This window comes from Mobula birostris, chromosome 5, assembly GCF_030028105.1.
Source record: "Mobula birostris isolate sMobBir1 chromosome 5, sMobBir1.hap1, whole genome shotgun sequence".
Lineage (NCBI taxonomy): Eukaryota > Metazoa > Chordata > Chondrichthyes > Myliobatiformes > Myliobatidae > Mobula > Mobula birostris.
In genome coordinates, this window is record NC_092374.1 from 179,349,910 (window position 1) to 179,367,753 (window position 17,844).

The 17,844-nt window shown below is 51.9% G+C and overlaps 1 protein-coding gene across 1 annotated transcript in view; it reads right to left on the reverse strand.

Annotated features, from left to right (window-relative positions):
* Positions 1–8,309, reverse strand: part of LOC140198085 (uncharacterized) — a 41,606-nt gene extending 33,297 nt beyond the window's left edge. The window contains exon 1 of the mRNA XM_072258967.1: positions 8,072–8,309. The gene's annotated coding sequence lies outside the window, so the exon portion shown is untranslated. The remainder of the gene's footprint in view (positions 1–8,071) is intronic.
* Positions 8,310–17,844: the final 9,535 nt, after the last annotated feature.

The window sequence follows — 17,844 nt, forward strand, 5'->3', positions numbered from 1 at the left end:
ATGGGGAGGAGGGGAGAGAGTGGGGAGGGAGTGGGGAGTGGGGAAGAGGGAGTCAGGAGGAGGGGAGGGAGTGGAGTGTGGGGAGGAAGTGGGGATGGGGAGGAGGGGAGGAGGGGAGGGAGTGGTGGAGGGGGGACGGGGAGGAGGAGAGGAAGTGGGGAGTGGGGAGGAGGGGAGGGAGTGGGGACGGGGAGGAGGGGAAGGATAGGGGAGTGGGGATGAGGGGAGGGAGTGGGGAGTGGGGAAGAAGCGAAGGAGTGGGGAAGAGGGGAAGGGGGAGGGAGTGGGGATGGGGGAGGAGGGGAGGGAGTGGGGAGTGGGGACGAGGGGAGGGAGTGGGGAGTGGGGAAGAGGGGAAGAGGGGAAGGATGGGGAGGAGGGGAGTAGGGGAGGGAGTGGGGAGTGGGGAGTTGGGAGTAGGGGAGTGGGGAGTTGGGAGTAGAGGAGGGAGGGAGGAGTGGGGACAGGGAGGAGGGGACGGAGTGGGAATGGGGAGGAGTGGAGGGAGTGGGGATTGGGGACGGGAAGGAGGCAAGTAAATAAGGACTGGGGATGGATAGGAGGCGAGGGAGTAGGGAGTGGGGACAGGGAGGAGGGGAGAGAGTGGGGAGTGGGGACGGGGAGGAAGGGAGGGAGTGGGGATTGGGGACGGGGAGGAAGCGAGGGAGTGGGAAGTTGGGAGTAGGGGAGTGGGGAGTAAGGGAGGAGGGGAGGAGGTGTGGAGTGATGATGGGGAGGAGTGGAGGGAGTGGGGAGTGGGCATGGGAAGGAGGGGAGGGAGTGGGGATTGGGGACCGGGAGGAGGTGAGGGAATGGGAAGTTGGGAGTAGGGGAGTGGGGAGTAAGGGAGGAGGAGAGGGAGTGTGGAGTGATGATGGGGAGGAGTGGAGGGAGTGGGGATTGGGGACCGGGAGGAGGCGAGGGAGTGGGGATTGGGAAAGGGGAGGAGGCAAGGGAGTGAGGAGTGGGGACAGGGAGGGGGGAGGGAGTGGGGATTGGGGATGGAGAGGAGGGGAGGGGAAGGAGTAGGGAGTGGGGACGGGGAGTAGGCGAGGGAGCGGGGACGGGGGGAGGTGAGGGAGTAGGGATTGGGGACAGAGAGGAGGGGAAGGAGTAGGGATTGGGGATGGGGAGGAGGCGAGGGAGTGAGGAGTGGGGACGGAGAGGGGGGAGGGAGTGGGGATTGGGGACGGAGAGGAGGGGAAGGAATAGGGATTGGGGAGTGGGAGGAGGGGAAGGAGTAGGGAGTGGGGACGGGGAGGAGGGGAAGGAGTAGGGAGTGGGGACAGGGAGGAGGCAAGGGATTGGGGAGTGGGGACGGGGAGGAGGGGAAGGAGTGTCAAGTGTCTAGTGTCGAGTGATGATGGGGAGGAGTGGAGGGAGTGGGGAGTTATGATGGGGAGGAGGGAGGAGTGGGGAGTAATGATGGGCAGGATTAGGGAGTGGGGACAGGGAGGAGGCGAGGGAGTGGGGACAGGGGGAGGTGAGGGAGTAGGGATTGGGGACAGGGAGGAGGGTTAGGAGTAGGGATTGTGGACGGGACGGAGGCGAGGGAGTAGGGATTGGGGACGGGGAGGAGGCGAGGGAGTGGGGATTGGGGACGGGGAGGAGGTGAGGGAGTGGGAAGTTGGGAGTAGGGGAGTGGGGAGTAAGGGAGGAGGAGAGGGAGTGTGGAGTGGTGATGGGGAGGAGTGGAGCGAGTGGGAAGTGGGCTTGGGAAGGAGGGGAGGGAGTGGGGATTGGGGACCGGGAGGAGGCGAGCGAGTGGGGATTGGGAAAGGGGAGGAGGCAAGGGAGTGGGGACGGGGGGACGGGGAGGAGGGGAAGGAGTGGGGATTGGGGATGGGGAGGAGGCGAGGGAGTGAGGAGTGGGGACGGGGAGTAGGCGAGGGAGTGAGGACGGGGGGAGGTGAGGGAGTAGGGATTGGGGACGGAGAGGAGGGGAAGGAGTAGGGATTGGGGATGGGGAGGAGGCAAGGGAGTGAGGAGTGGGGACGGGGAGGGGGAGGGAGTGGGGATTGGGGACGGGGAGGAGGGGAAGAAGTAGGGATTGGGGAGGGGGAGGAGGGGAAGGAGTAGGGAGTGGGGACAGGGAGGAGGCGAGGGAGTGGGGAGTGGGGACGGGGAGGAGAGGAAGGAGTGCCAAGTGTCTAGTGTCGAGTGATGATGGGGAGGAGTGGAGGGAGTGGCGAGTGATGATGGGGAGGAGGGAGGAGTGGGGAGTAATGATGGGCAGGATTAGGGAGTGGGGACAGGGAGGAGGGTTAGGAGTAGGGATTGGGGACGGGGAGGAAGCGAGGGAGTGGGGATTGGGGATGGGGAGGAGGTGAGGGAGTGGGAAGTTGGGAGTAGGGGAGTGGGGAGTAAGGGAGGAGGAGAGGGAGTGTGGAGTGGGCACGGGAAGGATGGGAGGGAGTGGGGATTGGGGACCGGGAGGAGGCGAGCGAGTGGGGATTGGGAAAGAGAAGGATGCAAGGGAGTGGGGACGGGGGCCGGAGAGGAGGGGAAGGAGTAGGGATTGGGGATGGGGAGGAGGCGAGGGAGTGAGGAGTGGGGACGGGGAGGGGGGAGGGAGTGGGGATTGGGGACGGGGAGGAGGGGAAGGAGTAGGGATTGGGGACAGGGAGGAGGTGAGGGAGTAGGGAGTGGGGACGGGGAGGAGAGGAAGGGGTAGGGAGTGGGGATGGGGAGGAGGGGAAGGAGTAGGGATTGGGGAGGGGGAGGAGACGAGGGAGTAGGGATTGGGGATGAGGAGGAGGCGAGGGAGTGGGGAGTGGGGACGGGGAGGAGGGGAAGGAGTGTCAAATGTCTAGTGTCCAGTAATGATGGGGAGGAGTGAAGGGAGTGGCGAGTGATGATGGGGAGGAGGGAGGAGTGGGGAGTAATGATGGGCAGGATTAGGGAGTGGGGACGGGGAGGAGGCGAGGGAGTAGGGATTGGGGACAGGGAGGAGGGGAAGGAGTAGGGATTGGGGACGGGGAGGAGGCGAGGGAGTAGGGATTGGAGATGGGGAGGAGGCGAGGGAGTGGGGAGTGGGGACTGGGAGGAGGGGAGGGAGTGGGAAGTTGGGAGTAGGGGAGTGGGGAGTAAGGGAGGAGGAGAGGGAGTGTGGAGTGGTGATGGGGAGGAGTGGAGGGAGTGGGGAGTGGGGACAGGGAGGAGGCGAGGGAGTGGGGAATGGGGATGGGGAGGAGGGGAAGGAGTAGGGATTGGTGACGGGGAGGAGGGGAAGGAGTAGGGATTGGAGACGGGGAGGAGGCGAGGGAGTAGGGACTGGGAATGGGGAGGAGGCGAGGGAGTAGGGATTGGGGACGGGGAGGAGGCGAGGGAGTAGGGATTGGGGACGGGGAGGAGGTGAGGGAGTAGGGATTGGGAATGGGGAGGAGGCGAGGGAGTAGGGATTGGGGAGGGGGAGGAGAGGAAGGAGTAGGGAGTGGGGACGGGGAGGAGGGGAAGGAGTGTCAGGTGTCTAGTGTCGAGTGATGATGGGGAGGAGTGGAGGGAGTGGCGAGTGATGATGGGGAGGAGGGAGGAGTGGGGAGTGGGGACAGGGAGGAGGGGAAGGAGTGGGGAGTGGGGACAGGGAGGAGGCGGGGGAGTGGGGAGTGGGGATGGGGAGGAGGGGAAGGAGTAGGGATTGGGGATGGGGTGGAGGGGAAGGAGTGTCAGGTGTCTAGTGTCGAGTGATGATGGGGAGGAGTGGAGGGAGTGGCGAGTGATGATGGGGAGGAGGGAGGAGTGGGGAGTGGGGACAGGGAGGAGGGGAAGGAGTGGGGAGTGGGGACAGGGAGGAGGCGGGGGAGTGGGGAGTTGGGACGGGGAGGAGGGGAAGGAGTAGGGATTGGGGACAGGGAGGAGGCGAGGGAGTGGGGAGTGGGGATGGGGAGGAGGGGAAGGAGTAGGGATTGGGGATGGGGTGGAGGGGAAGGAGTGTCAGGTGTCTAGTGTCGAGTGATGATGGGGAGGAGTGGAGGGAGTGGCGAGTGATGATGGGGAGGAGGGAGGACTGGGGAGTGGGGACAGGGAGGAGGGGAAGGAGTAGGGGAGTGGGGACTGGGAGGAGGGGAGGGAGTGGGAAGTTGGGAGTAGGGGAGTGGGGAGTAAGGGAGGAGGAGAGGGAGTGTGGAGTGGTGATGGGGAGGAGTGGAGGGAGTGGGGAGTGGGGACAGGGAGGAGGCGAGGGAGTGGGGAATGGGGATGGGGAGGAGGGGAAGGAGTAGGGATTGGTGACGGGGAGGAGGGGAAGGAGTAGGGATTGGAGACGGGGAGGAGGCGAGGGAGTAGGGACTGGGAATGGGGAGGAGGCGAGGGAGTAGGGATTGGGGACGGGGAGGAGGCGAGGGAGTAGGGATTGGGGACGGGGAGGAGGTGAGGGAGTAGGGATTGGGAATGGGGAGGAGGCGAGGGAGTAGGGATTGGGGAGGGGGAGGAGAGGAAGGAGTAGGGAGTGGGGACGGGGAGGAGGGGAAGGAGTGTCAGGTGTCTAGTGTCGAGTGATGATGGGGAGGAGTGGAGGGAGTGGCGAGTGATGATGGGGAGGAGGGAGGAGTGGGGAGTGGGGACAGGGAGGAGGGGAAGGAGTGGGGAGTGGGGACAGGGAGGAGGCGGGGGAGTGGGGAGTTGGGACGGGGAGGAGGGGAAGGAGTAGGGATTGGGGACAGGGAGGAGGCGAGGGAGTGGGGAGTGGGGATGGGGAGGAGGGGAAGGAGTAGGGATTGGGGATGGGGTGGAGGGGAAGGAGTGTCAGGTGTCTAGTGTCGAGTGATGATGGGGAGGAGTGGAGGGAGTGGCGAGTGATGATGGGGAGGAGGGAGGACTGGGGAGTGGGGACAGGGAGGAGGGGAAGGAGTAGGGGAGTGGGGACAGGGAGGAGGGGCAGGAGTAGGGATTGGGGACGGGGGTGAGGCGAGGGAGTAGGGATTGTGGATGGGGAGGAGTGGAAAGAGTAGGGATTGGGCGATGGGGGGAGGCGAGGGAGTAGAGATTGGGGACGGGGAGGAGGCGAGGGAGTGGGGATTGGGGGAGTGGGGAGGCGGCGGGTGATGGGGAGGAGGGGAGGGATGGAGGAGGGGAGGGAGTGGGGATTGGGGACGGGGAGGAGGCGAGGGCGTGGGTACTGGGGGAGTACGAAGGCGACGCGAGATGGGGGCATCACCAGAAGTTCGGGAAATCATGTTCATGCCATCAGGTTGGAGGCTACCAAAACGGGATACAAGGTGTTCCTCCTCCGACCTAAGTGTGGCCTCATCACGACAGTGGAGGAGCCCGTGGATAGACATATCGGAATGGGAAGTGGAATTAACATGGGTGGCCACTGAAGATCCTACTTTTTCTGGTGGACGGAGCATATGTACTCGGAGAAGCGGTCTACCAATACGTCGGCTCTCTCCGATATACAGGAGGCCCCTCCCCAAGCACCGAACACAGTATATCACCCCAACAGACTCACAGGTGAAGAGTCGACTCCCCCGAAGGACTGTTTAGGGCTCTAAATGGCAGTGAGGGAGGAGGTGTAGGGACACCTTCGCCGAGTACCTATGCGCTATCAGATATGTCTATCCATGGCCCCCTCCACTGTCGTGATGAGGCCACACCAAGGTCGGAGGAACAACATCCTATATTGCTTTTGGGTAGCCGCTAATCTGATGGCATGAACATTGATTTCTCGAATTACCGGTAATCCGCCCCCGCCCCCGCCCCCGTTCACTAATTCCTCCCCCTTTTCCCTCTCTCGCTTATTACCTTGCCCGTTCATCGACCCCCTCTGGTGCTCTCTACCCCCCCCCCCTCCTTTCCTCCATAGCCGGTCTCTTTCACCTATCAACTTCCAAACTCTTCACTTCATCTCCCCCTCCAGGTTTCACCCATCACCTTGTGTGTTTCTCTCCTCTCGCCCTTTTAAATCTACTCCTCAGATTTTTGTTCTCCAGTCCTGCCCAGGGGTCTCGGCCGGAAATATCGACTGTACTATTTTTGCTTAGATGCTGCCTGGCCTGCTGAGTTCCTCCAGCACTTTGTGTGTGTTGCTTGGACTTCCAGCATCTGCATATTTTTCTCTTGTCTGTCAATGCTTTTTTTAAAATTTCAAAATATACTTTAAAATTATATACAATAAACCATTCAATCACTCTCGATCCTTTACATACGTTTCCCTCATGGTCTCTAGATATCCACACTTTTAGCCACCCACGTGGCAATGAGTTGTATCACCTTTCCACACCATTGTTGAGGGGTATACTCTCCGCCACCCGACCCCACCCACTCCCGCGGGATAAGAAACCTAAATAGTGGTCCTTCCCCACCGGGCCCTTGCAGAGGCTGCACCGAGTTTCAGTGCGTCCCTCAGCACGTACTCCTGCAGCCGAGAATGTGCCAGTCGGCAGCATTCTGCCACGGACATCTCGATGTGCTGGTAGATCATCAAGTTTCGGGCCGACCAAAGAGTGTCTTTCACCGAGTTGATGATCTGCACCGGATGATGGTCTCCGTGTGCGTCTCCGGGAACAGCCCGTAGATCAGAGAGTCCTCTGTTACGCAGCTGCTGGGGATAAAACGTAACACTAGCCCGTCCATCCTCCCCCACACCCTCTCTGCAAACTGACAGTGTGCAAAGAGATGGGTCACAGACTCCTCCTCACTGCAGTCCTCCCGTGGGCAGCGGGGTGTGGAGACGACGTTCTGGGCGTACGGGAGGGATCTGACTGGGAGGGCCCCTCTCACCGCCAGCCAGGCGAGGTCCTGGTGCCTGTTGGTGAGATCTGGCGATGAGGCAATTTGCCAGATGAACTGGACAGTCTGCTCCGGGAACCACCCTACTGTGTCCATCACGTCCTTCTCCTGCAGTGCCTGCAGGACATTACGTGCCGACCACTGCCTGATGGCCCTGTGGTCAAAGGTGTTCTCCTGGAAGAACTTTTCTACGAAGGACAGGTATGGCGGCAACGACCAGCTGACTGGGGCGTTGCGCAGGAGTGGAGCCAGACCTATCCTTCGCAGCCAGGGCGACAGGTAGAACCTGGGCACATAGTGGTACTTGGTGCCCACATATCTGGGTTCTACACACAACCTGATGCACTCACACTCGAAGCTGGACATCAGGGTGAGGGCGACATTGGGGACGTTCTTGCCCCCTTTGTCCAGGGACTTGTGCATGACAGCCCGTCTGACCCGCTCCATCTTGGATCTCCAGACGAATCTGAAGACAGCTCGGGTGATTTCCGAGCTGTAGGAGCGGAGGACGGGCCACACCTGCGCCCTGAGGACACCCTACAGCAGCCCTGAGAGCACCTCACACCTTATGACCAGGTTCTTGCCCGTTATCGATAGGGAGCGCCCTCCCCACAGTCACGGTTTCTTTTTCACCTTGGCAGTCCGCAACTGCCAGTTTTTGTTGCACGCCTCGGCCCCTCCGAACCAGATCCCCAACACTTTCATGTGGTCAGACCTGACGGTGAAGGGGACACTGGATCGGTCGGGCCAGTTGCTGAAGTTTGTCAATGCTGATTTAAATTCATCAATGGGAAGATTTGTAACCATTACATGCAGCTCAAAGAAATTGTCCCTCCCTCGACTCCAAGAGACTGTCACCTTATTTGTGACAACTTTTCAAATCTATCAACTGCATCTCTTTGTCCATGGGCCAGTCTAAAATCAAGTTTATTGTCATATGCACCAGTACATGTATGCCCAGGTACAATTAAAACTTAATTTACGTTAGCATTGTAGGCATTCCCACTGAAAACAAATTAGACACTTTTTGAAAAAAACAAGATGCGATTCCATTGGCATCCTGGTCGGCACAGGCACCAGGTCCGAATGAGTGGCTCCTGTGCTGTACTGCTCTGTGGTCTGAACTCACATTTACCGACTACAATAAAATAGCGCAAAGCAGATTGTTATTGAGCGTTTAGTTGCTTAGTGAACAAGGAGCGGTTTAGTTTCTTCAATTTACACCCAAGTGGAGAAAAATAAATTTCAACCAACGATTGGCGTCTTACAGAAACAGCCCCACCTATGCAGCCCCCTACACAACTACACACTACTTCCCTCACAGGCAACCTGTTTCACTCACCTGTAGATCGGATGTCTGTCTGTCTGCAGCTGACGAGGGACTGCAGCGCTGGTTCGAGTGGTCTCAGTGGGAATCCCCACTGCACTGTCTGTACGTGGGTCAGACTCTAAACCTCACTGGGATGATTGAAGTACCCGTGCTCGGAGCTCTGTGGTGTTTTCAGACAAATGCTCGAGTTGACATTAATGTTGAGTAGCGATATATGCAGGGAAAAGCCGTCCTGGACCAGTTCAAGTACTGCACTGTATCCCTTCTGCACAGACTGGGCCGAGTCCTGCAGATATACTTTCTGGTTTGCTCATCAGTTTCGATTCCTAACACTAGTTTTACGTAGATCGAAGAAACGAAAGGGGCAAACAGAGGGGGCGGGCTGGACTTCCACAGCAGAAGTTGCGGTTGGTTTGCTCTCCACCTTGGCAGCAGAGAACAAGTGGGGGCGGGGCTGAAATTCCCGGCGGTTGGAGAATTCAATGTTCAGGCGATCAGGCGTCCTTTCGTTACAATTCGGCATCCGATTCCCACACCGACATATCTGTCAGTGACCTTCGCTGCTGCCACTGAGGCCAAAGTCGCAACACTTCATATTCCACCTGGGCAGTCTCTAACCTCGTGCTTTCACGAATTTCCGTAATTTCTACCCTCCCCCATATTCTCTCTCCCTGTTCTCTTTTTCCCCCATTCCCCAGCCTTCATGAGCTTCTCATCACTTCCCCTCCTCCTTTCCTTTATTCCGTGGGCCACTTTCAACGCCTGTTACATTTCTTCTTCTTCACTCCTTTACGTCTTCCATCTCCCAGCTTCTTACCTCATGCCCCACCCTCGCCCACCTGTTCCCCCTCATCTGGTCTCATTATTACCTGCCATTTTGTATTCCCTCCTTCTCCCTATCACCAGCTTTTGATTTTGGGTTCTACCCCCTTCCTTTCCAGTCCTAATGAAGGGTCCTGACCTGAAACATTTCCCTCCATGGATTCTGTCAGACCTGCTGAGTTCTCCCAGTATAGAGATGCACTGTTCCCTAATTCTTCATTCCCCAATCCTGGTGATAAAGACTGTATGCATTATCTTTGTCCACGTTCCCCTTATAATTTTGTACACCTCTCTAAAATCTCCTCTGCTCCAATAAATAAACGCCCCAACCTGCTTAACCTCTCTCAGTCCCTCAAACCCGGAAACATCTCTTAATCTCCTCTGCTCTCTTTCCTGATTAATGACATCATTCATATAGAAGGGTGACCAATGATAAACACAAAACTTCTATAACTGCAACATAACATAACATAACATCCCAACTATCATATTCAGTGCCCTGACTGAAGAAAGCTAGCATGCCAAAAGCCTAATTCACCAGCCTATCTAACTGTGATGCTACATTCAGTGAACCATGCACTTCTACTCTGAGATCCCTCTGTTGTGCAACACTCCCCAGGGTCTTAACATTGACTGTGATTATCCTACACCAATCTGTCTACCCAAAGTGAAAAACCATGTGCTTATACAAACTAAATTCCATTTGCCAATTCTCAGCCCTTTTATTGAACTGATAAATATACCTCTATAAATCCTAATAGTCATCTTCACTCTGAATGCAATCATCCACTGTATTTTAGTGTCATTTGCAAAGGTACTAACCAACTGTCTAGCAGAACTTCTCCTCTCTCTTAATAATTTCTCCTTTGGCTCCTCCCATACCTTGAAACAAAATCAGTAGCCATGGACACTCGCATGGGTTCCAGCTATGCCTTCCTTTTTGTTGGCTACATGGAACAGTCGAAGTTCCAAGCCTACACTGGTGTCTGTCGCACACTTTTCCTACACTACATTGTTGTCTGTTTTGCTGCTGCTTCCTGCACCCACCTGGAGCTTGTCGACTTTGTCAACTTTGCCTCCAACTTCTACCCTATCCTCAAATTTACCTGGTCCATTTCTGACACCTCCCCTCCACTTTCTCAATCACTCTGTCTCCATCTCTGGAAACACTCTATCTACTGATACCTTTTATAAACCCACTGATTCTCACAGCTACCTGGACTACACCTCATCCCACCCTGTCACTTGTAAAAAGGCCATTCCCTTCTCTCAGTTCCTCTGTCTTCACTGCATCTGCTCTCAGGATGAGGCTTTTCATTCTAGTAATACTGAGATGTCCTCCCCCTTCAAAGAAAAGGGCTTCCCTTCCTCCACCAGTAATGCTACCCTCACCTGCATCCCTTTCATTTTGTGTACCATCTCACACCATCCTCCTACCACCACAGTAGGGATAGGGTTTTCACTCGCCTCCACATCCAGCACACAATTCTGCGTAACTTCTACCATCTCCAAAGGGATCCTCCCATCAAGCACATCTTTCCCTCCCCTCTATTTTCTGCTTTCTGCAGGGATCACTCCCTTGTAAATTCATCCCTCCTCACTGATCTCTGTCCTGGTACTTTTCCTTGCAAGCGGAACAAATGCCATACCGGCCCTACACCTCCTCCGTCACTACCATTCAGGGCCCTAACAGTCCTTACATGTGAGACGACACTTCACCTGAGAGTCTTTTGTGGTCATCTACTGTATTAGGTGCTCCTCATGTGGCCTCCTGTATATTGGTGAGATCTGACGTAGATTGGGAGACCACCTTACTGAGCACCTATGCTCCATCCGCCAGAAGAAGTGGAATCTCCTGGTAGCCACCCATTTCAATTCTATTTCCCAATCCCATTCCAACATGTCTGTCTATGGCCTCATCTACTGCCGCGATGAGGACACACTCAGTTTGGAGAAGCAAAACCTTATAGTACCTCTGGGTAGCCTCCAACCTGATGACATGAACATCACTTTCTCAAACTTCTGGTGATGCCCCCCTTCTCCCTCACCATTCCCCATTCCTGTTTCCCTCTCTCACCTTATCTCCTTACCTGTCCATCACCTCCCTCTGGTGCTCCTCCTCCTTCCCCTTCTTCCATGGTTTTCTGTCCTCTCCTATCAGATTCCCCCTTCTCCAGCCCTGTACCTCTTTCACCAATCAACTTCCTAGCTCTTTACTTCACCCCCTCCACGTCTCCCGGTTTCACGTGTGACCGAGCACCTTATATTTCTTCCTCCCCTTCCTCCTCCTTCTTACTCTGACCTCCCCTTTCTTTTCAGTCCTGATCAAGGGTCTCGGCCCGAAACTGTTTACTCTTTCCCATAGATGCTGCCTGGCCTGCTGAGTTCCGTCCAGCATTATGTGTGTGTCGTTTTGGGTTTCCAGCATCTGCAGATTTTCTCATGTTTGTGACGCTGATATAGATGACAGACAGCAATGGGCCCAGTACCAGTCTCTGGGGAACACCACTAGTCATTGGCCTCTAATCTGAAAAAATTCCTGCATAATCTTCTGCTGCCTGCCATAAAGCCAATTCATTATCCGGTTGGTTAGCTCTCTCTGGATGCCATGCAATCCATAGCAACCTATCATGCAGAACCCTATCAAAGGTGTTACTGAATTCCGTATCGTCAACTTTCTTGATTACATTTGCAAAAAACTTAATCAAATTCATGAGACATGATCTTCCACACAGAAAACTATGCTGATTATTCCTAATCATTTCCATCCTTTCCAAACTAGTAAACATTTTCCCTCAAAATCTGCTCCATAATATATGCACGACAGATGCTAAAATGTGTAACTCAAAATGGTGTCAGCTTGGAATGTGGTAATAGCCAGAAGATGTGCGTGGATGTATGTACTTGAGATTAGATACTGGTGAAAAACGTTTTCCTCCTGGCAGATCCGTGGCCATTGTTTGTCTGATGTGTGCCCAGGGCAAAGTTGCAGGAGACACGAAGATCCAGGCTGGTATTAATAGGGAGGGGATGGTAAAATACTAGGATAAAAGTTTATTTATTTTACTATTTTTTCAGAGATACAGTGCAGAATAGGCCCTTCTGGCTCAACAGTGTAGTAAGAGTGGGAACAGTAAGAGGGGTTCATACTGAGCTCCTGTCAAAGAGATTATTGAAGTATTTTGGTTAGCTAGGCAAGCGGGCCAAGGAATGACAAAAATGAAGATTGACTTAGATAAGCGTGTGGTGTTGCACCTTCAGGAGACAAATAAAATCATTTACAGGTGAATGGAATGTCGTAGAACAGAGGGTTCTCGGAGTACAAGTCCAAGGTTCCCTGAAAGTGGTGTTTTTAGGTAGACAGAATGGGGAATAAGCCTTTTGGCACTCTAGCCTTTGCCAGTCAGGGCACTGAGTACAAAATTTGGGATGTTATGTAAAAGTTTTACAAGATTTTGGCGAGGCTACATTTAGAATATTCAGTTTTAGTTATCCATCTATTGGATATATATTATTCAGCAGGAAATATTGTAAAGGAGATTTACGAGAATGTTGCCTAGAGATAAGAGACTGAATTATGGAAAGAGGTTGAGCAGGTTGGAAATTGAGGAGTGATCATACAGAGACGGGGAAAAGTATGAGTCTTTTCCCTAGTTTGGGTAAATCAAGAACTACAGGGTGAGTAGGGACAGATTAAATAGGAATTAGAGGGGCAGTTTTTTTTTATCCAGAGGCTGGCCGATAGGCCAAAAACTGAGAAGCAGGACCTCCAGGGTAGTTTCTGGATTGCTACCTATTCCATGAGCCGGTGAGGGCAGAAACAGGACGATTTGGCAGATGAGTGTGTGGCTGAGAAGTTGGTGCAGGTTCTTGGATCATTGGGATCTCTTCTGGGGGAGATATAACCTGAACAAAAGTGACTGGTTTTTCCTGAACCTGAGAGGGACCAATATTCTTGCGGGCAGGTTTATTAGAACTGTTTGGGAGGGTTTAAACTAATTTGGCAGGGAAGTGGGAACCGTAGTGAAGAGACTCAGGATAGGATGGATAGTAAAAAAGCAAAACATGCTGTCAGACTGTCAAGAACAGCAGGCATTTGATATGACAAATTTGCAGCCAGCAGTGTGAGTAACAATGCATTAGGGATGCAGAATCAAAAAGGGTAGCAAATACAGCACTCAAAGTGTTATATCCCAATGCATGGAGTACAAAAAATAAGGTGGATGATCTTAAACAACAGGAATTCTGCAGATGCTGGAAATTCAAGCAACACACATCAAAGTTGCTGGTGAACACAGCAAGCCAGGCAACATCTCTAGGAAGAGGTACAGTCGATGTTTCAGGCCGAGACCCTTCATCAGGACTAAATGAAGGAAGACCCCACCTCCTCCTCGTACCCCACGGGTTATTTATTTATATACACACATTCTTTTTCTCTCTCTCCTTTTTCTCCCTCTGTCCCTCTGACTATACCCCTTTCCCATCCTCTGGGTTCCCCCCCACCCCGTCTTTCTCCCCGGACCTCCTGTCCCATGATCCTCCCATATGCCCTTTGCCAATCACCTGTCTAGCTCTTGGCTCCATTCCTCCCCCTCCTGTCTTCTCCTATCATTTTGGATCTCCCCCTCTCCCTCCCACTTTCAACTCTCTTACTAACTCTTCCTTCAGTTAGTCCTGACGAAGGGTCTCGGCCTGAAACGTCGACTGTACCTCTTCCTAGAGATGCTGCCTGGCCTGCTGCGTTCATCAGCAACTTAGGTGGATGATCTTGTTGCACTTTTAGATTGTCAGGTACGATGGTTGCAATTGGGAGCTGAATGTCCAAGGTTACACAATGTATTGGAGGGATGGGAAGGTAGGCAGAGGGGGTGGTGCGGCTTTGCAGGTAAAGAATGGCATCAAATAAATAGAAAGATGTGACAGAGGATCGGAAGATGTTGAATCATTGTGGGTTGAGTTAAGAAACTGAAAGGGTAAGAGGACCCTGATGGCAGTTATATATAGGCCTCCCAACAGTAGCTGGGATGTGGACCACAGTTTACAATGGGAAGTAGAAAAGGTGTGTCAAAAGGGTAATGTTATGATAGTCATGGGAGATTTTATCCTGCAGGTGGATTGGGAAAATCAGGTTGGTAATGGATCTCAAGAGAGTGAGTTCACTGAATGTCTATGAGATGGTATTTTAGAGCAGTTTGTCATTGAGCCAACTGGGGATCAGCTAACACACACAGAATGCTGGGGGAACGCAGCAGGCCAGGCAGCATCCAATTTCAACTGTGCTGGATTGGGTGTTATGTAATGAACCAGAAGTGATTAATGGGAGCTCAATGTGAAAGAACACTCAGGAGGCAGTGATCACAATATAATTGAGTTTAACCTGAAATTTGATAGGGAGAGAGTAAAGTATGATATAGTAGTATTTCAGTGGAGTAAAGGGAATTACCGTGGTATGAGACAGGAGTTGGCTAAAGTAACTAGGAAGGAGATGCTGGCTGGGGCGACAGTAAAGCAGCAATGGCATGAGTTTCTGGGAAAAATGAGGAAGGTGATGGATAAGTGTATTGCAAACCAATGAAATACTCAAATGGCAAAATAGTGCAACCATGACTGAAAAGAGAAGTCATAGCTCATGGGGCACAATAAAGCAAAAATTAATGGGAAGATAGAGGATTGGGAAGCTTTTAAACCCTAGAGAGAGCAACTAAAGAATCATTAGGAGGGAAAAGATGAAATATGAAAGTCAGCTAGCAAACAATACCGAAGTGGATGGTAAGAGGTTATTCAAGTATGTAAGAAATAAAAGACATGAAAATGGATATAGGACAACGAGAAAATGAGTCTGGAGAAATAATATCAGGGGACAAGGAGATAACAGTTGAACTAAATAAGTATTTTGCATCAGTCTTCACTGTGGAAGACACTGGCAGTGTGCCAGATGTTGAAGGGTGTGAGGGAAGACAAATGAGTGCATTTACTGTTTCAAGAGAGAAGGTGCACAAAAAGCTGAAAGAATTAAGGGTACATAGAGTAGTACTAGAAAGTTTGTGAACTAACTTCCAGCTTTTGGAGATGGAGGAAATTCAACATCATTATTACTCTCCCCAGGAGCGGTCAACCAACAAAAATCACTCCAAGAGCAAGGCGTGTAATATTCCAGATCACAAGGAACCTCAGGGTAACATCTAAGGAGCTACAGGCCTCTCTTGCATTGGCTAATGTCAGTATTCATGAGACTACTATCAGGCAAGTACTGAACAACAATGGCAGGATTGCAAAGAGAAAGCCACTGCTCTCCAATAAGAACATTGCTGCCCATCTAAAGTTTGCTAAAGACCAAACGGATAAGATAGAAGGCTATTGGAAGAATGTTCTGTGGACAAATGAGTCCAAAATAGAACTTTTTGGTTTAAATAAGAAGTGTTAAGTTTGGTGAAAAGCAAACACTGCATTACGCCATAAGAAGGTCATCCCATCTAGATACATGGTGGGGGCAGTGTCATGGTTTGGGCCTGTTTTGCTGCCTTGTGACTAGGAAAGCTTGCCATCATTGATGGAACTATGAATTCTGAATTTCACCAGCAAATTCTACAGGAAAATGTCAGAATATCCATTCATGAACTGAAGCGCAAGAGAAAGTGGGTCATGCAGTGAGACAATGACACTAATCACACAAGTCAGTCTAACAAAGAATGGTTAAAGAAGAAGAAATTTCACATTTTGGAATGGCTGAGTCAAAGTCCTGACCTTAATCCTATAGAAATGCTGTGGAAGGTCCTGAAGCAAGCAGTTCATCTAGGGAAGTTCACCAATATCCCAGAGTTGCAGCAGTTTTGTAAGGAGGAATGACCTAAAATTCCACTGAACCCATGTGCGGGACTGAACAACGGTTACTGGAAACGTTTGGTTGAAGTTATTGCTGTACAAGGGGGTCACAAACATCCTTCCTTCCTTCCTCACACCCTTACCTCCTGGTGGAGTCATCGGGGCACCGTCATGACAAGCTTTGCCCCAGTCTGTTCCATCTGTCGCGGTTGTGTGCCAGAGCCTGGGTCACCGCAAGTGTTTTCCCTGTCCATTCTTTAATGTTGTCTGTCTATCTTTTCCTCTGTCTACCTCTCCTTCTTCTTCCCTCCACAGTTCCTTTTAGAACGGTCTTTGTAAGGCCATTGGATCTTGTTACGTGGCCATACCATCTCAGCTTTCTTTTCTTCAAAATTGTGATAAGGTCCTCATGGGGGCCAATCTGGTGCTGGATGGTCTTGTGGACCTGCTTGTTTGTGATGTGGTCCAAGTATGAGATGCCCAAGATATTGCGATAGCATCTCATTTCCAATGCCTGTATCACAAACATGACTGAAAGCAAATTTTAACATACTTTTTCCAACAAATGCATGTAATATTGGATCATTTTTCTCAATAAATAGTAGAGATTTTGGAGGCATTAGTAATAATCTTTCCAAAATCATTGGACTTTGACATAGTGAGAATTGTAGCTCTGCTCTTTACGAAAGGAGGAAAGCAGTAGAAAGAAAATTATAGACCAGTTAGCCTGATCTCTGTGGTTGTAAAGTTGTTGGGAGTTGATTGTTAAGGACGTTATGGAGTACTTGGTGACACAGGACAAGATAGGATCAAGTCAGCATGGTTTCCTTAAGGAAAAATCTTGCCTGACAAACCTGTTGAAGTTCTTTGATGAGATTACAAGTAGGATAGATAAAGGGGGATGCAGCGGATGTTTTATCTGGACTTTCAGAAGGCCTTTGATAAGGTGCCAGACATGAAGCTGCTTACCATGTTATGGGCCCATGGTATTACAGGAAAGTTACTGGCATGGTTAGATCATTGGCTGATTGGTAGGAGACAGCGATTGGAAATATAAAGATCCTTTTCTGGTTGGCTGCCAGTTGCTAGTGTTGTTCCACAGGGGTCAGTATTGGGACCATTTCTCTTTATGCTGTATATCAATGATTTAGATGATGGAATAGATGGCTTTGTTACCAAGATTGCAGATGATACTAAGATTGGTGGAGGGGCACTTGGTAATGAGGAAACAGGTAGGCTGCAGAAGGACTTAGACAGATTAGGACAATGAGCAAGAAAGTGGCAAATGAAATACAGTGTTGGAAAATGTATGGTCATGCACCTTGGTAGCAAAAGTAAATGTACAGACTATTTTGTAAACAGCGAAAAATCCAAAAATTTAAGAAACAAAGGGACTTGTGAGTCCCTGTGCAGAATACCCTAAAGGTTAACTTACAGGTGAGTCAGTGGTGAGGAAGGCAAACACAATGGCCCGCCGATCGATCCCCGCGGGATGCATCCTCCAACCTCAAAGAGCTGCCAACAACACATTGCATCAATGGAAACCCGGAAAGATGCACTTTTTACCGAGGAAGTGTGGGAACAGAGCTGGGCTGTTGGTCAGATTGAAGCAAAGGGGCTTTAGGGTCCCTCTGCCCACTATCCTACTAGCTAATGTGCAAGCCATAGAGAACAAGGTGGATGATCTTAAAGGGAGACTCACCTACTGTAGGGAGATGCACAACTGCTGTGTATTCTGTTTCACCGAGACTTGGCTCTCCCCGTCACCCCCGACTGTGCCATCCAACCGGAGAGATTTTCGATCCATCGGATGAACCGTACGGCATCTTCTGGCAAGTCATGTCTGCCTACTGATCAACACTGCGTGGTGCTCGGACACAGTGGCACTGACAAGCTCCTGCAGCCCAGACACGGAACACCTGTCGGTGAAGTGTCGTCCCTACTATCTGCCATGGGAATTCACCTCAGTCATACTGACAACGGTCTACATTCCCCCAACCCCCCAGGTGGACGTGGAGTGTGCTCTGAACATACTGTATGCCAACAACAGTGAACTTGAGACTAGGTATCCGGAGGATTTGCTCATTACAGCCGGGGACTTTAACCAGGCCAACCTCAGAAAGGCGCTGCCAAAGTTATAC